At 25.8% G+C, this 22,360-nt stretch overlaps 1 protein-coding gene across 5 annotated transcripts in view; it reads left to right on the forward strand.

Moving 5' to 3' along the window:
* LOC129612072 (probable serine/threonine-protein kinase DDB_G0282963) overlaps nt 1-22,360 on the forward strand; it is a 142,416-nt gene that overhangs the window by 43,814 nt on the left and 76,242 nt on the right. The gene's annotated exons all lie outside the window — the stretch shown is intronic.

Below are 22,360 nucleotides of genomic sequence, written 5' to 3' on the forward strand. Positions count from 1 at the left end.
ATCCGGGACAGTTGTAGGTAAACAATTGTACCAATTGGAAGTAAAGACTAGATCCAGTTGCCTCGATTGATGGTTTGTTATTGACGATATTTGTTGCAGATTATTTAGATGAAAAGTATCTATAAAGGACAACTCCAACTCACTAGAACAGTCAATTGATATCAAAAATGGTTCCTTATCATGAGTTTTCCACCTAATTTTGGGGAGATTAAAATCTCCGAAAACAAAAACCTCATCCTCAGGGTTAAAAGAATTGCATAAATAATCAATTGCCGATGAAAATTTCGCATATACCTCATTACTTGCGATAGGCGGTATATAGCAATTGACTACGAAAAGCATTTTGGATTTCAGCTCAATTTTAACTGCGATGATTTCAAGGTCATCGGAGTCTTGAATGTCAATAATACTAGCTGATAACGAGTTTTTAACGGCGATTAATACTCCACCTCCCTTGGGTGTGTGTCCCTGAAAGAGAAGTGCATGTCGGTCCTTTCTAAAAACAGAAAAAGAAGAGTGGAATAATTCAAGATTATTGATGGAGGGGGACAACCAAGTTTGTTAGAACATAAATATCACAGTCAAGAAGAGAAGAGTTAAGCAGAACGGTGTTAGTTTTAGTCCGTAGTCCACAGACATTTTGATAGTACAAAGAAAGTTGTTTCACAATTCTTGTCATACTATTTCCAAAACTAGTAATTGGACCAAGTTATTGTTGTTACGAAAGCTACTTGAACCATTTAGACGATTGGGCTGAAGTTGTTGGAAGAAAAAACTTACTGTTTGCTTCCTTCATCCTCTGCAAATAATCAATCCATTTACTTTTCATATGGCCCCTAAATGTTTGTAAATCTTTATCGACACTGGCGGCAGATATGTTTAAAGTGTCATGAAATTTTTTGAATAAGCTATATAAAATAGTATAGTCAGAGGGAAGGCCCTCACTTTCAATAAAAACCTTAACACCTAATCTAGTTTTACCATTGTGGTGGACATTCTCCGCCGCATCGTGAAGATATACTAAGTACAATGTTTGCGAAAGTAAAATAATCCGTTTACAATTCTAATTCAAGGCCATACTAAGGTTGTATATCATGGTTTATTGCTTCAAAACGAAATAGAGAAACGAAGAAGTTCATGAGTTGAAATACTTCTAAAAAATTAAGCATATAAAGCATTAGCTAAAATGACGCTTAAATTTAATAAAGCAAACAATGAAAGAAAAGAAGTTTTTCATTGAGTTATCGTTGTAAATTACAGAGTTTTCCAAAGGTGTTTGATATGGAGAAAAGTTCATCCTTTCTCGATTTGTTTGTTTAAATTTCCTTGGATTTTTTTTTGTTAAATGAATGAAATTTTAACCATTAGGGATAATTTGATTTAGCTATTTTTTATTTGAAATTTTTCATCGCATCTTTGAATTATTCACATATTATAGTTCGAAGGAAAAAATAACTGAGTTCAACGTATTACTAAAAAATTTGCTAAAGAACATGGAATAAAATTTAAATTAGCGAAGAATAAAGAAGAAATTACGTAACGACGCGTAAAAATTCCGTACAGAACTTAATTTAAACTTTAGGATTTCTCATTTTCCACTTGAACGCTAATAAATTATTATATTTATAAAATCTAGATTTTCCGAATGTTTAAATTTCACAAAATTATTCTTCAAGTTTTACAAGTAACTCAAATTTCTTCCTCTATACAAACCAGTTGCTTTTCTTTGAAGTTTTGCAATTTTAAAATCCATTCATTAAGATATTTTTTGATATGACACCTTTAATTTTTGAATATTACTCTGCCTTACGAGAATTTTAAATGAATTTATTTATGTTTAATTCAAGTATATTTTCTAAAGGAAGAGGGTGTTTTTCTTAATTAATTAATGACAGAAAACCAAGATTTAATGTAAAAATAATTTTTCTTTACATTTTATTGCATGCGTATGATTTAATTTTGATAATAAAACAAGATTAATGAATTACATATAAAAATTCATTTCGATCTGACCATAATATTTACGAATTTATTAACATAAAATTTTCTTTTATTATTCCTTTGTATCCTTTGCAGAAAATTCTAATTTTCTATTAATTTATTATGTTCTTAATTATTGTTTACTGATTACCTGTCAGAGCAAATTTTTTGCATAATATTTTTTACTTTTGCTTTACAATTTTCTTGATGCTTCAACCTTTATTCTCATAAATATTTTATTCAAAGGTTACGTAAAGGTTTCAATAAATCTTTGAAAAAAAAAAGAAGAAAATAATTTTCGATTTCAGGAACTTACTAATTTCAAAATTTCATTCTGATTACGTGGATATTTTTAATAAATTAATTAAAAATTGTGTTTATGATCTCGTAATTTATTATTTTATAGAAATTATGTAATCAATGAGGGTATTTCATTTCTGTTAATAAATTGTAAAATTTTAGTTAAATAAAATTATAAGGAAATGAAAACAATATTAGCGCTGGTCAGGTCTTCTCTGTGATATTCGTACGAATGAATAATTTTAAAAATTGTATGTAAATGGCAGCTACGACAAGGAGCCGAGCAATTTAAACGATTTTCATCAAACACAACACTTATAATATATTTCGATGAGCGAATTTTCAAATAACTTTTGAAATTTCATGGGAAATATCTGCCCTACATCTTCAATTGCATTTAAATTGAAAAGAAATTTGATTGGATCATTGTGGAACGTCGCAACAGTAAATCTTCCTCTTCTTTTTTAATTCAAAACTCAAAAATTAATTATTTCAACCAAAATCATAATTTTATTTCTTTAATAATGGTAAAAGTTCATCTTGCCTTTGGAATTTCTGCTACTACCAAAGCAGAATTGCGTTGATTCTTTATATCCAATATATCTCGTAAGTTTTTCACCTGAAAAATGTAATAGTGCCCTCTTTGCTATAAAAACGTGATAATTTTATTGATTCTTGATTAAATCACCTTTCTTTCTCCATTCAGTGGCAGCACCATTGTCCCTTCTTTTTCTCGCTATACATAATTAATTTATTGCCCAAATTAATGTCTTTATATCTAACAAGTCCCAATACTCAATTTTTTTTACGAAATGTTACGAATTTTTGGCCTCGTTGTTGGTTTTTTCTTTAAATGCCACTGATCGTGTCATATTTTTTATTATTTTTTTCTTTTTTTTTACGTAAAAAAGAGATTAATATTTTAAAAAATCTCAGGATATTATACACATTTTTTAAAAAGCTTCCCATTTAAATTCTATTGCACGAAAAAGAAAGAAAGGTAGGAGGAAAGAAAAAATGAAAAAAAATTTCAAATTCATATTTCAGTATGGTTTCAAATGTTAATGAGGAAGGATGTATGATTTTTTATGCACATTTTGTATTTCCCAATAAGGTAAGTTGAGTAGTGTCGGCTAACAAAAATGTTATTAAAAGTAATATAGGTTGACACATTTCAACAATTTGAATTATCTCATTTCGATTATTCATACGTTACTTATAAAATAGTTTCAAATAATTTCAGTTAGTTTTTAAATTATTAAAAATAAATATGTATGTACCTACTTCCAATAAATTTTTTTTTATATAATTATTTTAAAACTATTTCAAACATGTTATATTGAGTGCTTCAAAAATTTTGCTGTGCTCTTTTTTCATATTTTATTACCAGGTAAACAAGAGCAATCTATTTATAAAATGTCCCTGCATGTGTATGTATGACCTATCTTAATTCTAAACGGAAAGAATTTTAAAATACCTGAACAAAAATTTTAAAATACCTGTTATTTTACAGTCGGAATTTTTGAGTCATTTGGTAACATACCATTTATTTCAAAAATAAAAAAATATTCAAATCCGGTCACAAAAATATATGATTGTTTTTTCCAAACATTTTAAATATTTTTTTTTCTTAGGTAATTGATACGAGTATAAATGATAGTAAGTTTTTAATATTTTTTCAAATAAAAATAGAGGTAAAATTTTGAAGTTTATATAAAATTTGTATTTAACAAATAGTATTTGATTGTATTTTAGATATTATTTTCTAATTCCCTCTTCAAATTTTTTCTTTACTACGTATTTATATCAATATTTAAGAATTATCTTTCATTAATTATATTTTCAACTTGACACCACAGGTACTTCCCATATCTTGCGTTAACTTACCCTATGAGAAAAAAAAGCTGTTCACTTAAAAATAATGAAATGCTTTCAGTAACAAATAAAACGTTGAAGGCGAAGGTTGTGTTTGTTGTTTTTCCGCTTTTTTTTAAATTTTAAAATAATTATCAATGAAAATATTAATATATTTTTTTGATTTTTCAAATATATGTTCTAAATTTTACCTGCTTTATAATAAGTGTGAATTTATTTTAATATTTCTTCTCAAAAAATAGCCACTTCGATTTAAAAAAGGCCATATAAAATAAGGTGTGCTTTCAAGTTTTTCTCTGAGCATTGGGACTTGTTAGATATAAAGACATTACCCAAATTTATTTACCGTAAAAAAGCTTTCTTAAAAATCACTTACTGCGTTGTAATATTTATTACAATTTTTAAATTGATCTTCATTAATGTTAAAAACATGTTCTCATCAACAATTTATTGAAAACAAAAAAATTCATCGTCTATGGAAAAGTCTACACAAAAAATTAAAATTCAAATCAAATCTCGTAATAAGATGCGATCCAAATTCCATCAACATTAATATTTAAATTACTATGGTCTGAAATGACTGATATTTTAACCTTAAATTTTCACTAAACTGTTAATTTTTCTTCTTGATAACTTTTCTCAAAATAATACAATTATTGTAACCATTATTTTAATAATAAATTATTGTATTATCCGTAGCCGTTTCAAATTCACATTTAAATTCAAATTCATGAGTCTCATTATAATTTTTCTTATTGTTCTTTCGAGTACCTTTTGATATAATTTCGGTGTGCGTATACAAAATAATATTATGATTCTTGTTGTTGCAAAGTGCTCATTAAGTAGTCAATGCTTCTAATCATAATTAAAATACTTATAAATGTTCATATTTTATATATAATATTGTTGTATACGTATATATAGATGCTTATAATTGTTGTAATTTAAGCAACAGCTTAAAAAGTTCATTGGGGAGATTGTACTTCTGTAGACGTTATAATAATAAAAAATTTTGTAATTTGTAAGAGAATATTATTTCGCGCTTTTATAATTCTAAAAGAAGCAGTGTTTTATTTTAGGCATATTATTGAACAGAAGGATTTTTTAGTGGACTATGACTGTGAATTGTGAAAAATTCTACTAAAGTTAATTCTATTTCATTATTAGGAGTGTATTATTGTATTTAATTATGTATAATACAATACACATTCAGTATATTGTTAATAAGGTTTAGAGTTGTAAGTTTCAAAACACTTCTTAAAGCGTCTTGGATTTCAAAAGTTCTTGTAATTATTTGAATTTTATTTTGTGCACTGTATAAAGTCGCGTTTTATGCGGTGGTTACGTTCTACAAAAATGCACATACAAAAAATTCGAAGAAATCCCTACTATTCTTCAAAGCTTTACTTACCTAGAAGAAGTGGGGATATTTTCCGAAATTTTTCGAATTCGCATAAAACTAGAACAACTTAAACATAAATTTTTAAATTAACTTAAAACTGTTTATACCTTTCAATGTGAAACTCAAAATGTTATGGGGGCGCCTTGTCGATGATAAGTGTGATACAAGAGCTCACTTTAAAGCAAATCACTATTTATGGGCGGGTTTTCTATACAAGCCTACAAATACAAATCATAAAATTTGAGTAACTCATAAAAAGGAGCAAATATCTGGAAGAAAATGTACTTGGATTGAAAAGTGTTACTTATATGAAGCACTGCTTTTATCAGATCTCATCTCTTACATTTTGTACAGGTGTAATATCAAAATTCTGTTGAATATTTTTTAAATACATACACATACGTACATATAGTATAAATGAATTTATTCACGTTGTGTGATTTCATTCACATTGTACGCATTTTTCTCATTGTATTGAAATGAATCTTTTGTTATTGTGTGAAAACAAGTGTTCAATTGGAAATTATTATGTAATATTCCATTCTATTTTGATTTGGTTAAAAAATAATTATACTAAAAATAATTTTCAAATGCGAATTGAAATCGAAAAGTGTTTTTTGTTGGTAGCGTGTATACTCGTAACAGAAAAAAAATCATAAAATGTAAAAGAAAAGTTTTATCAATTTGAATTTTAATTAACATTTTGCAAAAAAAAAGAATTGAAAAGGGCACTTTTAACAAAAATTCATTTAGAAATAGGCACTTTTGAATTTAGATTCTTGTGAATAAAATGTCGTATATTTCGAAATTGAAAAGGTATAGTTAACAAAAAAAACGTTTAATTCATAAAACGTGGGAAAATTGAATGTGCTAACTGGGTTGCTGGAAAATATCTAAGAATTATTAAGAATTTGTTGGTCTCTTAAAATTGTTAAAATTTCTTTTGTACTGCTTACAACTTTAATATTCTATAGCAACTCATAACAGTATATTATATAAATAAGAAAACTAATTAATATTGAGCTAAAAACTGAAGAATACAATATTAGGAAAAAATCCTTTTCCATTTAATTTTATTTTTGCATTCTTTTCATTTCATTAGTTCGTCAATTCTGAGCTAAAATTCTTATAGTACTTGTATGCAAGGGCTCTCTTTAAATTTTTGAAAGAGAAAATACTTTTTATACAGAATCTGCTCTATGCTCAAATTTTCCAATTACACAAATCTCAATAGTCCTATAAGGCTCCAACGAATTGTATTGGAGTAAAAGAGAATAAAAATATTAAATTTATTTTTACTTTTGTTTATTTTGTTAATTTACTTTAACGTTAATATTACTCTAGAATCACATTAAAACAATCAACAAGGATTTATTGTCATTAATAATTATTAAGGGCAAAAAAAATTGCAAAACAAGAAAATAAAAAGTTTAAATAACGGTGTACAATAGCCATTTGACATTTCTTTGATATTTTGTTTTTCTTAAAAATATTGCGAATCTTTTGATAATGAATTAGGTTCGACTACAAATAGCAATAATAACAATCAAAAAATTTGTTATTTGTAAATTTCATACAATTTTGTAGGTCAATCACGTCTACAATTTAAATGGAAATATAAAAGTAATTCAATTAGATCAAAGTTTAGCTTCTCTTATTGAATAATTATTTGGGAGAATTCAAGTCCAAAATAATATTCTAAGAAAAACAAAAATAATTTGTTATTGAAATTATTTAATTTTCAATAATTAAAGCAATTGTAGTTTGCAAGTTTTCTTTCTTGTGAAATTTTATGGAATAAATTTTTCGCCTGAATATATGCAATTTTTAAAAATTTTTATAAATGCATTTGTTCCCTTCTATTACTTGTGCAAAACTAAATTTTAATAAATGAAATCAAAATCATGAAATTAAAATCAAATTTTATGCAATTTATTTAATAAAAATTAAAAGCGGAAAATTTTATGAAACAGGTAAAACAAACTGTTTTATTCTTAAAAATATCCACGACAGAACAGAACTAAAAAAAGTGTAAAATCTAAAAATTTAATGTGGTGCCATTGACAAAAAAGAAATTTGAATCTTTACTTGTTGCGTTCGTTTCTATTAATTTTTTGAATGAAAATTTCCAAGTATATTGAGGCTCGAATTTCCAATTGATTAGCGAAAGTCTTTGGATTTGCACTTTTTTTTTTTATTCTTATTTGCTAGGTAGCTAACAAGGCTAACAATTTATCGTTTGTTTTTATTTTATTTACACTTTTTATGTTTTTCTTAAGTTCTCGTTTGCGTTTTTAAACAAGAAAAAAATTTTTTTTTCTAATTTAGTCTTTTTGTAAGGACATTGCTTTAATGTGATGAAATTTAATTTTTTTCTTTATTGCATATTTTGTTTTTTGTTGTCTAGACTTTGGCTTTAAAGTATACAGCCACTTTAAAATTTGTTTCTACATAATTTCTTTTATTGTTATACAAATATTTTTAAAATTAGAAGTGATAAAAAGAAAAAGAACTATAAAAGTAAAGTAAGAAATAAGGACAAGAAGGTGAAAAAAATTAACTTTGAAAAGGCATTTAGGATAAGAAAAATCAATTTTGTTTTATTTTGGTGTATAAGAAAGTTGCAAAACTAAAAAAAATTATCTGGTATGGTGAAGGCAACTCTTAGGTTAGTACATCTGTTACTTACTATCAAAATATCCAGCTTTTATTTTTCTTCTGAAATAAATTCGAAAAAGATTTTATCAGAAAATTAAATTTCTTGTCAAAATTTTTACTTTTAATGGAGAAAAATTTCAGCTAAAATTGAAAGATGTTGAGCTTATGTAGACCTCCAATCAGATACCATCATCAACTATGATATCAAAAGCAAAAAGAGACTCTAATGTTAAAAATATTGCAGTATCTGTACTGACACTCAATTTTCTCAAGGATTTAGTGTAAAATAGGATTTAGTAGCCCCCGAATACAGTTTCAATTTCGCTATGTGACGGAATCCAGTTTGTTTTTAAAACTAAGTGTTCTTGATATTCAAGGAACTGTTGGTTTGACTGAAAAACAATTTTTAACATAATTTTCATATTACATAAAATTTTAGCATTTTTTCAAAGCTTCAACATTCTACAGCAGTTTTAAATTGCTTTTACAACAAAAAGTTTGACTTTCTTCTTTTAATATGCAATGCAAATCATCTTTTAATAATTTATTACGAAAAAATTAAAAAAAAATTCTTTAAACATTCTGTAACATAAAGACTTAACAATTTAGGAATTTATTCAATTTATTCGAAATAAATTGTATTTTGCATATTGCAAGGAATTTCTGTCCTGAATTCCGTCTTAATTTCAATTTATGTAGAGAAATTTTTTTTTCTGTATTTTTATTTTCTTAACTTTTATGAATTCTGTCCTTTAAGTAAAGTATACGCAAAAATATTTCCCACAATTTTATTTATTGCATATGAAAAAGTGAATAACCTCATCTGTCCTCGTTTGTTTTTATGTTTTACAATAATAAAAATATTATTGTGCATAGCTAGATATTGCAATTTAGCAAATGAAGTCTTGAATTTTCAAAAGGAAATGTAAAAAAAGAATTCTACTTCAATGTTATTTTTTTGTTTTCCAATAATTTTGCATATGATCAATTTTTAAGCTTTGAGAAGTGAAATTGTCGCTTTTTCTATAATTTAGAAAATTAATCAAAATTAGTAGGTAATTATTTATTTAGAGGTTGTGTATAAACGCTACGATCAGATCATATTTGTGGAATTTCTGGGACACTTGTGCGCTCTTAATATTCTTAATACACTTGTGCGCTCATGAAAATTTTGGAGGGAGTCTTTTAACATTTTAATATATCTCATCGCTGTTCCTTTTATCGAAATCCTCAAAATAAAATAGAAAATTTTTTAATTAACAAAAACCTTAGCAAAAATTCTACTTTTAAAATATATTTAATTTGAAACTTTCTTTTAAAAAAAGAATACTTTTAATTAATTTAATTATGTGTTTTATTCTTGCCAATTTAATAAAATTTTTGATATGATCAAAAACAAGAGAACAATGTAAAGTATTTAAAAAAAATTAAAACCCAATTTTGGTCCTTGGCTCTCATGGGAGTGTTTATTCTTTATTTTTCTTTATCTTAGAAATAAAATATTTTTTTTTAAATGCATCTATACATTGTGTGTGTATTTACAGAAGAATTATAACATTTTAGTAATTAATTCACATGAGATGGAATCCTTTTTTAAACAAGTATCCTTTGAATTTCATAAAAACTTTATCAGAGCTTTCAAGTGCAAACAATTTGTGGTTCTACACACATGAATGTCGAATTCATGTGTGTACGTTATTTAGAAAAGAAAAGGGAAAAATTAGAAATAAAAATAAAATTTTATTTTCATATTAAATATGACATTTATAGTTAACTGAAAGGATTCTAATAAAAGATGTCCAAAACAAGATTTTTTTATATTTCATTTTTTTATGCTTTTTTCAAAAAAGGGGCAACAGAAATATAAAATTATACTGTATAAGAAAACCAATTATATTTTGAATAACATTTCTGTAAAGAAATTATTTATGCTCAATAGTTTGTTGTGTGTATGTTATGTTAATAACAAATTTAAATGTAAATTTTTTACATACACTATTAAAATAATTTAAATAATTTTATTTTTGAAACTACATTTTAATATTGGTATAATATCATACAATTACAAAATATATCCTTGTAAATAGTGTTATTTATCCTGTATTTATCCATATGTATAGGTTATTTATTATGTGTAATACATATAAATGTTTGATATCGTATTCATATTTGTTAAAATAGAAAAAATTATTATTTTCTATTTGTTTTAAATTAAAACTGAATATTAAACAAAGAGAATAACTTAATTGGAAGATTTTTTGTAATTTGCATATTTATAGGGGAAATATTAATTAAATATTTTTATTGGTACCTTTTGTTGAAGTTTCTCTGTTGTTATTGAAATTATTGAAATTGTAAGAGTTAAGGTTTATTTTACATAAATTGATTAGCATACAAGTTATAATATTTTACTCGTTTTCTAAGCTGATCATCTCGAATTAGTTTTACAGAATAAACTCGATGACGGGCTTCACATTAATAATGAGGCGTTTGAACATTAAAGAAGCTATATTCAAATTATTTGGTACTTCCCATTTTTTATCCCTATTGTATTTATTAAGATTTCATTAAAACTGCTCGCCATGATGGGGCTTATGAGTGGAAGGTGTTATCGTTGAGGTTCTCTATCATATTTCAAAATAATTTATACAATATAATTCACTCAAACTTATTTTATTATTAAATGCATAAATTCAAATTCTTATATCCTTTAATCTGACATTGTCTTTTACGTTATTTGCAGCTATATTTTACCATATTATAAGACTTCAATCCACACATTAATGTTTAGTTGTATTTTAAAATCAAATCCCTTAGTTATTTTTGACCTTGTTAGACGTATAAAAGAAGAAAATTAAAACAAGAAAAAAAAACTCGAAAATGTCCTCGAAATACTCATTTTTAAAGCTGTCAAAAACTTGGAAACTTTCATTTATATAAAAGAAGGCACATATTTTCTGAGTAGCATAAAACAGAGAAAAAAAATTTATTTTTATAGATGAATTTTATACTTCTATGTCACACAATATTTCTTTCATCACTTTTTTTTTATAATTCTGCTTTATTAAATGTTTCTTTTATATCTCGATATACTCGTACATGGACATGTTTCCATTATAAAAAAAAATATTCCTTTATTTTGACATTGACATGCAATCTAAACATGGAACTTTGAATAACTGAAAGCATTAAAATAGAGAAGTGTGAGTGGAATTCGAGATTTTCTAAAATTGTTAAAGGTTCTTAATTTTATTTGACAAAAGAGCATGTTTTATTCTTTAATAGTGAAAATTTGACAAAAAAAAAATTATTTTAAGAAATTGTGTTACGTTTTTCGCCGTTTAATCGCAGCTCTAATTGGTCTTGTAATGAAAATAGGGAGCCCCTTTAAAAATTTATCAATATCTGTCTACATAACTGTAAAATTTTGCCTCGCAATTTCGAAATTTGCTTGGTTTAACTACACAGCATATCAATTAATTTTTTCAATTTTAATAAGTGACGGCAAAGGGAGCAATAAACTTTAAAATTTAATTTATTTTCTCTTCTAAATTTTCCAATTTTTTATAACATAATCACCACGTTCTATGCCCTCATATTGTAAAATTGTATCACTAGATGTCTACGTGCGTAACAATATTTGAAGAAAAAACAAAATTCAATTCAACCCTTTTCACTTTTTATGTTGGACCTTTGTGTTATTGTTGAAATTGCGCTATTTTATATTATTTTCATACCTTAAATTTTCAAACATATTCTTACAAGCATTTTTTTGTGTTAGTCTTATGAGTCTCATTGTCTTTTCTAAACTCAAATATCTCAAAATCTTATTTTTATTTTTGTTATTCCAAACCATCACTATTTTGTAGAATGCAATAATATGTAGGACAATATATTGCCGAAAAGTAGTCATATGTCATTTAAAATTTGGAATGTGAAATGAAATAGAATTATGGTGAAAATCTTCTTATTTGACACGATATATATAGGAGCAAGGGATGTAAGATGAATATTGTAAGACATGAAACTATGTAAATCCTTATTTCATGTTGAATAAGAAACGTTTGTGTGTAAAATATCGGAATGTGTGCCTTTGTTTGTATGTTTGTATTTCTTTAAAATGAAATATTATTTTCACACCTTTTAAGCACTCTTATTTTCACATTTGCTTTTCTTTATTATATTTGGTTTAAAGGTTGTGCTTCTTGTTTTCGTTATCTTAAGGCTCCTTAAAAGAAATGAGATAGAAAGCAGAAAAAAGAAAATTTTGAGACGTCATCATTTCAGATATTTTTACTTTTGGTTTCCGAGAAAATTGCTTCGTTTTTTTTATGAATTCTAATGCTATTATTTTTAAAATTCACATGATATGGGCTTATTTAACTTAATCTTCTAATTTCGTATCCGTATGTTGAGAAAGACGCTATTTTAGTATCTTTTATTTTACTTTTATTTTTGAAATTTAAAACGTTTTTAATGGGATAGAAAATAAGAAAAACAGAAACGAATAGAAAAGGTGAAACGGTTGTTATCAACAGAAATATGAAAATTTTTATGCTTCGTTAGCGCAACTGTTTGAAGAAGCAAACCTATACAATTTGGTATTGCCAGGTATAATAATCGTGTGTATGCCAATACTAGTAGTTTTCGAAATATTTTTGATATTTAGTATTCGAAATTTTCTTCAAAAGTTGTACAAACAGAAATAATGTTGAATTAAAAAGAAGAATGCTGAAATTTGACAAGAGCCTTTTCTTTTGCTGTTGTAATCGTTTTTGAGAATGAAAAGTGTTCAGTAAAGTAATTTCGAATTACATCTATTTTATAATCTAAAGAACCAATGATGTTTAAAGTTTTCCAATAGCCCGACCAATATTGATACTAAACGCACTTAACGCGTACACATGCTTACCGTATTTTACAATCTACTAGACTTGACGTAGTATTACAAAGAATAAACGCAAAAAAATCGCAAATCCGTAACAACTTTAACTTATCACCAAATTTTCGTAAATCAAAAGTTAAAATTTCCTTGCTGTACGTTATTGATATCATGCTTCTGTTCGAACCAAATTCAATTCTCCATAACAGCTTATGTTGTCTTAGTCGCTTAGTAGTTCCGTTAATAGGACTGAAATAAGTTTTGCATCTTATAAGAAATTCCAACTCAAATTAGAGTTATTTGATTTTTGATATTTTTTTTAATTTTTATGAAATTTTTGTATGAATAACATAGCTAAAGCTAAGCAACATTAAACAAGATACGAGTATAATTGAAAAAATGCAGGACATTAACAATTAGTCTAAAGAACAAAGGTTCTCTTACAGTTTCGATTTTTGTTTACGATTGCAAAAATAGTTTCAGAACCTTTTAAAAATTTCAATGCTTGTGTTAGTCTTTTGTCTTGTAAATATTTTTTTTTTTTTGCAAAACTTTTTCTTAACACTTAAAACCATGCTATTTTGTCCCTTAACCAAAAAAAAATGGAAAAATAAAATAAAATATTTGCACAAGAAACTGTTTTGTTTACAGTACGATATGAAAATGACTAATAGTTCATGGGAAAATTGATAGATTAAAATAAAAAATTGTTCTATCTAAAATTTTCATAATTGTTTAAGTGTGCATAATCAATAAATCATAAATAAATCCTTATAGAAATTATCATTTACAAAACAAAGTCTGAGATGAGCAAAAAAAAAAAAGTCAATAATTTTATTGAACCACAAAACAATAAGATTGGTTTGGACTTGCACAATCTTAAAAATTTTCAGACTATTGTTCATTAAAAGTTTTAAGAATTTCATTTTGTCTTTACATTTTTCAATACCAAACAACATTTTTTATTAGATTTAAACTAATCTTAGAGGTCAATTACATATTTGGATGTGAAAACGCAAAAAACAAAATGAGTCGATTTGTAAGGCAACTTGTGTACTAAGTAAAAAGTAATTTTCTAAATTTCATAAGTCGTTACATTAAAAGGTTCGCGAAGCAGGTGTATGAGCAAATCTAATTTATAAATATGTATTGTTTCGTTTTATTACCAAAATTTAAAAATAATGCTCTCACAAAACATAGACATTTTGTTAAATTGAACCACTTTTAACTGTTATATAAATGTATAAATTATATATTATATGTATGTGTGTATATATGGGTCCGAATGTATGTGAGTATATTTTAGATAAGGGTAGAAAGAACTTCATATATTTTCGAATTTCATATAAAATTTTTTTCTCTTTGTTTCATTTTATTATTGCTATCCCATTTCACTTATGCTTCGTTAAATTTACCTTCACCATATTATGTTGTTATACCCAATGTATGTTTGTATGTAAGCATATAACACACATTTATTACATATAAAGTAATTTATCATTGTTGTGTTCTTTTTTTTTATTTTATTTTCTTATTGTTTTTATAGTAAAACTCTTAAACATTTGGGAACAAGCAAAAATTTTTTACCTTTTTAATAAATTTTTCTTTTTACAAGTACTGCTGACAGGATAACGACATTTATGTATATAAATATTGCAAAATGAGAAAATAAACCTAAAATCATAAGAAAATAACAAAAAGAAAAATGGAAAATATAACGGTACTTCTTAATAATTTCGAATAAAGTGCGAATAAAATGGAAAACAAAAATAAAAGAGAATAAAAGAAAAGTAATGTTAAGTAAAAATGATGGCGTAAGACAAAGAAATTGTGAGATGAGAATGGGAAAAAATGAATTTTCTCTCAAAAAACAGAAAAAACAAAAATTAATAAAAAAATGGTCATAAATTTTATTTTAGTTTTCATTTATTTTTTCTTTCACTTTTTTCTCCAAAATAAATAATAATATGTACAAGAGTATTAAGTATAACATAAAAACAAAAACAAAAAATCGAAAACCACAAAAACTACAGTCAAACAACAAATGACGTTACGCAGTATAATGAATGTTTCGTAATGCATACACACATCGCCTTAATTTGACAGGTGGTTTATTTATTCAATATTTTTTTCTTCTTTTTTGTATATAGTAGAGTGTGGTCATATATTTTGACATTAAACAGAAGTTACTCCAGATATTTTAATAAAACCATTGAAAGCCGAACCTAATATATTTTCATCCCAAAAATTTTATGTCACTTCATATATATATGTCATACATGTTAGTATTATGTTTTATTGGTATATATGAATATGATTTTGGGTATGTGGTAATAATAATAATATGCAGGTTGTATTTGACATAAAATAAATTATGAAATTGGCAGCAGATACGTTGGTGGAATTTTTTTTTTTTTATAAAATATTATTGTTTAAGTTTTATTTCACTTCATAATATTCTTTATTAATTGTTTATTCAATTTGTCTTCCTTTCATTCAATAGAGTAGTTGTTAAAAGCATTATTTAATACTGAATGCGCTGTAGTATGAGGTATTTTATGCAGTACTAAAGAATATTTAATTTAATAAATCTGTTGTTCATGATTTGATATATTAATTAAAATTGCAAAATTAAGTTCTCAATACAAACAGTTTTTGAATTCAGATTAAATTAATAATGTTGAAGATAAGACAAGACCGGAAAATTTTGCATGGCAATGACAGAGACAATTTTGGTTGTTAATTTAAGAGATTTTATTCATTAATTTGAAAATTTAATTGACATATTTTTTTATTAAAAAAAAAATAATAATTTTTCCAACAATTTTTGTTATACTTTCCATTTTGTGAGAATGAAACATGTTCTATCAAAAGTTTTAATAATGTGTATTGGATTTCAAATTTCATATTAATTTCAATAAACAATTCGAGATTGGAAAAATGTTAATTTACATCAATAAACGGTTGACACAAGAAAAATAATATGAAATTTATTAAATTGCCTTGTAATTTATGAGTTCAGTTGTTTAATATATGGTATAGTTATAAACTGAATATAAAATGTCATTATCAATTTGTTCTAGGATAAAAATACAATGTGTTTGTGTGCGTAATATAATTTGCACGTAAATTATTGAATTATTATTCTACCGTAATGTTTTGAATGTTTTATGAGAAATATTACAATTTTTTTTTTGCATAAAATATCAGAATTTTTCCGTACTATTATTTAATAATATTGTATATGTAGGGCTATTTAATTTTAAAAATGCATAAATTTTATTTAACTTGTAAGTAAAACAATAGCACAATTATGTGCCTTGCTTTGATTGAAATTTTAGGTTTTAGTCATGGAATTTTAATCTGTTTAGTAATGTTTCAACTGCTCTTAAATTTTAATCTTAATAAGAATATACTGACATGACTTTAATTGTTGATTACTTTTAAAAGAAATTTTGATTTTTGAGTATTTAGTGTGGCAAAATATGTACATACATAAAAAATATACACTTGGCGTACATGTAGGTACGTATGAGGGCTTCATATTGGAAAATTATGCACTTACATATTATTATCCAATTGGCATGATTTCAACTTGAATTTTATAACATTTTAAGAAACTTTCAATGAATTACAAACAAAAATATCGTAATAATGAAGAATTTTACAAAACTAAAAGCAATGCAAATAAAATTGACGTAAAAGTGTAAAATTTTTCCTTTTTATATTTTTCATGTTTTCTGAATAACAAAATTTTTTTTCGTTAAAATAATCATTTTAATTATACAAGATTTTCCAAAAATTCTTGTGTACATAATGTGATTTTCTTTATACTAGAGAATAAATAGGAAAAAAAAAGTTGTAAATTAACTTTTGTATGGAATAAATTTTTGTTTTTTTTAAAGAATTTTAATAAAATTTTTGTTGACTTTCTTTGAAAATTGCAGAAAAATAATTCAAATAAAATATTCTCTTAGATACACACTAAAAATTTCGTTGTAATAACAGTAAACTATACAAGAAGAGAAAAAAACTTTACTTGATGAATTGAGGGTCTGTGCGCCAACAATAATAAAGCAGAAATAACAGAATGCATGTACGTAAGCTTTAATTAGCATAATTTTGCAAATATAATGAAGTTTAAGAAAATCAACTTAAAAAACTTGAAAGAATATTGAAGAGGAGAAAGAATTTTGAATTTATTTCCAAAGTTTTTTGGTATCGTTTTTCTCTTATGTTAGTTTCGTTACTGTAGAACGTATAAAAATTTAAAAAAAAAAATAATGCAACTTTAAAATTATGAATGCAATATAATAATATAAAGATGGTGCTAGGTTCGGCTATATAAAACTCACATGAATCTCAAAATCTTTTTGAAAGGAGCTCATTCGCTTGTTTCCTAATTGTCTCTTGTAAAGTTTACTTATTCCCTGTACATTTTTTTTGACATACTATATTCATTCAAAATTTTTGAAACAAACACTTCTTGAAGGACTTAAATTTCTTATTAAATTCAATTTGAATGCTATCTCATAATTAATATTAAAAATTCTGGCTTGCGAATATAACCATTGGCTCTTATGAAAGTTGTTTCATTCTTTTGTATAGATAAAATATTATTCAGATTCCAACTGAAACGTAACCAGTTTCTAAATTTTTGTATCCTTATAAATTCTTAAGCGAATTCTTATTGATATTATTTTTCTTGTCAAATTTTGAACTCAACGCACAATTGACTTAGCTGGATGAGGTTTCGTTGAAAAGTTCCCTCCGTGGCGGCTTCAATCTTATTAAGCTCGGTTAGGTGGGCTTTTAATTTCATGAGAATGACTTGTACCTTTCATCTTTAAAAAATTTTGGTCCTTACCAATGAAAAGGATTTTAAGAGTTTTAAGGGTTTAAACTTGATCGCATCCATTTCTTAACACTAACTTTTAAGCAAGCAGAAACATTCGTTATTAAAATAATTTTTCATTTTAGTCAACTGATAACATGATAAAATTTTTAACATTCAACATTAATTTTTTTATTAAGAGTGCAACTTTTTTGCATATAAATTCTAAGAGATGGGAAAATATGTAATTTTTCCACCTTTTCCATGTTAAATACATCCGCATATAACGCATACACAACTTCATAGCCATGTTCATACTTTGTACATTTAATTTAATTTTTTTATGATAAAAATTTCTCATTATTTAAACTTTTTTTTTCTCCAAAAATGTTGGTGTAGCAGGAAATTTGTTATGTAATAAAAAGTTTTCTCATCATTGTGCTCTACGAGTATAATATGACTGCATTCCGTATTCAGGTGATAAAAATAACTTTAGAAAAGTAGAACGTTTATGAGCTGACTTTTTAAGTTGCGATCAAAATTTTGTTGTTATAAAATTGTACACTTCGTTTTATTTTATTTCGAACTTTAACAAAAATCTCAACATCAAGTTTTGCATAACAATTTTTTTCCACATCAAGCGCATATGGTCTATTATATTTGAAAGAAAATTTACAAAACTATGCAAAAATGTATTATTATAGAGTTAGACTATATGAGGTTGATTGTGTTTTGTATTGTAAGTAGAAAATTTTTTTGTGAAAGCACGTGTTCTTTCTTTGTAGTAAACTTCTTTGCTCAATAATTCTTTATAATTTCTATAAAACTCTTTATAACGGTTTTCGATATGAGAACTTTATTTTAACTTTCCCCTTGTTCCAATCAATAAAAATAATGAAACTGAAACAGTTTTAAGAAATAAATAAATTCGGGTGAAAACAATGGGCACATTTTCTTCGAAAAAATTAAAAGTATTTAAAAACACTTTTATACTAAAAATATTCTCATTATTGCATACTTTTTGGATGAGGACAAAAATTAAAAGGTTGGAGAAATTCTGAAAAGCCTACAATATTCTGAAAAGTTTCGGAAAAATAAAACAAACAATATCGAGGAGTTTATGAGGCCATAACATTGAGGGCCAAGAAAGTAAGGAGGTAAAAGTAGAGTTTTCATAAAGATCTAAAGATTTATGCAAAATTTCAAGTTTCTGCCTTATAAAGTAATAATTTAGTGATCGAGCGTACTGACGGGTGAAAATGTTACGATTTATAGGTATACATTTGAAAATTTTATTGAAAATGTTCTAAAAATGACCATATAAGCATTGTTAGTGCATTGATGCAATTTGCACCTGTTTTTGTGTTTTAAATTTCAATAGTACAACGATTTTACTTTTTGAATTATACTTTGGATTCAATTTTTTCATGCTGAATAGCTTTCAGATGAAGTTTTTCTTAGAAAATTTCTACGGAATTAAAAGAGGAAAAATATTTTTATACCCGTACGAACGTATGTTCGAAGGGTATACTAAATTTGCCTTACCGTTTGTAACGCTAAGAAATAACGGTGTTAGATATAGACTCAAGTGTATGTTTTTGATCAGCGTCAAATTCTGAGTTGATTTAGCTTTGTCTGTCCGTCCGTCCGTCCGTCCGTCCGAACGATAACTCAAAAACTAATTAAGCTAAGTTCACCAAATTTTCACAAATGATTTATTGTAGTAAGTGCCAGAACCCTATTTAAATTGGACATGATCGGGGTACCGGTTCGGGTAGCTGCCATACAACTTCAAAATTTATTTGGCTATATCTCAGAAACTATAAAAGTTATGGTATTGAAATTTCACACAAACGAATATATTAGCAGGGCCAATATGTCATATAAAAGTCGTTGAAATTACTTGGCTCCTTCTGGTACCTGCCATACAACTTCAAAAATTATTTGGCTATATTTCAGAGACTATTAAAGCTATGGTATTGAAATTTCATACAAACGAATATATTAATAGGGCCAATGTGTCACATAAAAGTAGTTGAAATTACTTGGATCCTTCTGGTACCTGCCATACAACTTCAAAAGTTATTTGACTATATTTCAGAAACTATTAAAGCTATGGTATTGAAATTTCACACAAACGAATATATTAGTAGGGCCAATGTGTCTCATAAAAGTCGTTGAAATTACTTGGCTCCTTCTGGTACCTGCCATACAACTTCAAAAGTTATTTGACTATATCTCAAAAACTACAAAAGCTGTGATATTGAGATTTCACATAAGTGAATATATTAGTAGGGCCGATGTGCTTGATAAAATTCGCTAAAATTTCTTGGCTCTTTCTGGTAGCTGCCATACAACATCAATAGTAGTTTGGCACAACCAGTATTTTGAATAACACATAGTACTGAAATTTTGCATAAATTAATATGGTAATACGGCAACTTAAAGTCATAGTCTGCCCCATAGTTAGTTATGGCACATTAGTTATTCGCACATTGGATAACAAATTCGTACGGGTATGACAGAGTTGACAAGGTCAACTCTATTTTTTTTCTCGCTTTCATTGAAATTGTAAAAATTTTATATAGAATTAATGAAGCAAAAAATTTTAATTGAACCATATAAGGTATTTTCGCATTATTTTCACATTCATTAAATTTAGCTCTCAATAAAGATTTCAGAATTCACTATGGAAAACCAGTATTTAACCTACTCGATATCATTTCCGAATAATTATCGAACAAACCAATAATTCTATAAATTCCAAGAAAAATTCATTGAAAAATAGAAATATTCAAGAATTTTCTTTTATAGACTTTAATTGCAAGAGAGAGACCGAGTCTACATTTGACATTTATTTCAATTTGGTAATTGTATACAAGAAAAAGTATTAACTTTGGAAATCTTCTCTCTTTCCGACCAAATTAAAAAAATTAAATTAAAAATACTTATCAATGGCCGTATATACATAATGTCCTCGTTCTTCTGAACTGTATTGAAAATTTATAAATCTGTGTTGAGCCTTACGAAATATTAATGCAAATTTAATAAGAACTCATAATAATTTTAAGTTATTTTAAAATTTAAGATTAAGGTTGTAATTTTAAAAGCAAAATTTTAGAAAATAGATAAATCGCCTGCGGGAGGGATAATTCGTCCTTTGTAACTTTTTAATTTTTACTCTCAGGCTTAAACGAACATTAGATACTGTTAAAAAGTTCCCAAGTACAACAAAACCGTGTTGATTTTACAAACTCGTTATTTTTCAAGGTTTTGTGCTCTAATTTACTGATCTGCAACATTAAAATTAGTGCTCAGCGTTGATAAATGTCCAACAAAAAATTAGATGAATATAAAAAATTGGAAATCTTATAAAATTTGTAACTCACATACACACTCCTGTACAAGTCCATTGATTGCTATCGATGACATTTTTTAAAATTATTTATTCCAAAAAATTTCAAATTATGTGATAAAGTTCACGTGTATGCGAACATCTCATCCAAAGACAAATTCAATATTTCAAATTTCAAAAATAAAATCAATATGATTCACATAAGTTTATTTTTATATAAAGCAAATTTTATATATGTAAATATAATATGTAAAATGAATGTATGTATATGTATAATGACAATAATTATATACAAACACATATTTATATTGTAAGAGTTCAGAATATGATTGACATTTGAAATTTTTGAGTAATATTAAACGAAATGTTTGCGTTTGACAGCTTAAAAAAATTTGGTTTTTATTTTATTTATAGAATTTTTTTTGTTTTATTGGCATATGTTATTGCGGTGGCAGCTTCTAAATTACTGCATATATCATTTCAACATTTTGAAAAAATTATTGAAATGATTGGCTGTGTAAAATTTAATTTAAGATATTGCTATCTTCCAGCAATTCTCGTAATAATCCTTATGATTAAGTTCTAAAGAGAAATTTAATTTTGGTCTTATTTCTGGGAAACCAGATTGTTCCAATTATCAAAAGGAACAAAAGCATGTACTCATTTATGTTCACAGTTCAACTTCAAGTAATCCGTCCTCCCCTCCTCGTAGCAAAATTTCAATAATCTTTGTGCTCTAGGTGAATAATTTTCGTGCTCTAGGTGAATAATCTTCGTGCTCTAATAGTGACATTTTCACCTCATTTGCTGCGTATATTTTTACATTCTTCCATAATACGAGTAAAAGAAAATTTTAATTAATTTATTAAATTATGATTAAATTACAAAATTTTTTTTAAATTTTTGATTTTATTGCCATTCTCTTCTGTTTTTTAAAAAAAAATTTTAATTTATTCAGCTTCCTCTTTTGTTTGTCATCTCTTGAAAAATGGATTATGTAAAGAAGCAATTTGCCAATTAGAAGTCAAAACAAAATTTAATTAATCCGTCCGCCAATCTAACTTAGAGAATTTT

This window comes from Condylostylus longicornis, unplaced genomic scaffold, assembly GCF_029603195.1.
Source record: "Condylostylus longicornis isolate FDR11 unplaced genomic scaffold, ASM2960319v2 ptg000055l, whole genome shotgun sequence".
Lineage (NCBI taxonomy): Eukaryota > Metazoa > Arthropoda > Insecta > Diptera > Dolichopodidae > Condylostylus > Condylostylus longicornis.